The sequence below is a fragment of the Sinocyclocheilus rhinocerous genome, unplaced genomic scaffold (assembly GCF_001515625.1).
Source record: "Sinocyclocheilus rhinocerous isolate Xijiao unplaced genomic scaffold, SAMN03320098_v1.1 scaffold1907, whole genome shotgun sequence".
NCBI classification, from domain to species: Eukaryota; Metazoa; Chordata; class Actinopteri; order Cypriniformes; family Cyprinidae; genus Sinocyclocheilus; species Sinocyclocheilus rhinocerous.
This window is the reverse complement of record NW_015628766.1, coordinates 194,717-196,063: the sequence shown is the minus strand read 5'-3', so window position 1 is coordinate 196,063 and position 1,347 is coordinate 194,717.

Sequence of the window (1,347 nt, the reverse complement as noted above, 5' to 3'; positions counted from 1 at the left end):
ACAAACTGTGTGTATCCCCACCCGTAAAGTAACGCGGGCAGGGAGGAACACACAGCCTGAAACGGTGCCTGCCCTCGCCCTTGCTTAAGTGTTTCATTTTGTCTTGTGCTTTTGACATTCTGGACAAAACAACATCAAATAAGACTCACAAATGGAAAACAGACTGACACACACACAGAGCGCTTGCTGAATGACAAAAAGCTGACGCTGGTCTCACCGCACGTGCTTTTATAGCTTCCAGGTCACTACGTCACCCGCCTGTGACGTCTCGCCCATCTATTGGTCTGATTACACACGAAGTTCAGAGCCGGTCACGCTGAAGGGCGTTCCCGAAGCGTCCTCCGACGCAGCTCGAGTTCCTGAAGAGGAGCCTGACATTATATGTGCCTGGATATCATCTACAACCTCACAGAATACTAATTTAATTAGGCTTCCCTACTATATTTCATACTATCCACCGTATTTTGCAAACATGGAAGTAAGCTATATCCTGTGAATAAGCGATACTTCTGATTCATTAGCCACTAGGTAAATAGAAGAATAACCAAGTTCAATAAACTGTTGCACTACAAACAAGTGTGTTGTTTATGATTACATTTACATTTATGCATTTAGCATAAGCTTCTATCCAAAGTGACTTACAATAGCAGTTTGTCACAGAGATAACAATATTCATAATATACAGTGCTAGGTTTACACAACTAAATTAGTAAACAAAAGCCTAGCACATTCCAGTGAACAATGGACATACTCACTCTTACACTCTTAAAAATAAAGGTGCTTCACGATGCCATAGAAGAACCCTTTTGTCTAAATGGTTCCATAAAGAACCTTTAACATCTGAAGAACCTTTCTGTTTCACAAAAGGTTCTTTGTGGCAAAAGAAGGTTCTTCAGATGATAAAAAGGTAAGAAAGAGATGGTTCTTTAAAGAACTTTTGACTGAATGGTTCTTTGTGGAACCAAAAATGGTTCTTCTATGGCATCGCTGTGAAGAACCTTTTAAGCACCTTTATTTTTAAGAGTGTAGGGTGTGTTCACACTTGGTAGATTTGGTTTGATTAGTGCATTTCATTTGAATAAGCGTGAACACTGCCATCCGAACCTTGGTGCTCACCAAACAAGCAGATGGAGACCCCTGAAAAGGTGAACTAAATGGATCTGTTTCATTTTTGGTCCGGACCAAAAGAACTTTGTAGCTTGTGGTACAATAATATTTGTGTGTCTATGGGGTATGTATGTGCTATGGTGCCTAGCAAAATCCTTCTGAGCTAGTGGGAGCCACACCCTGCCAGCCCAGCAGGAGGTCTCTGCTCACAGGAGGAGGAGAAGAGAGAGAGAGAGAGAG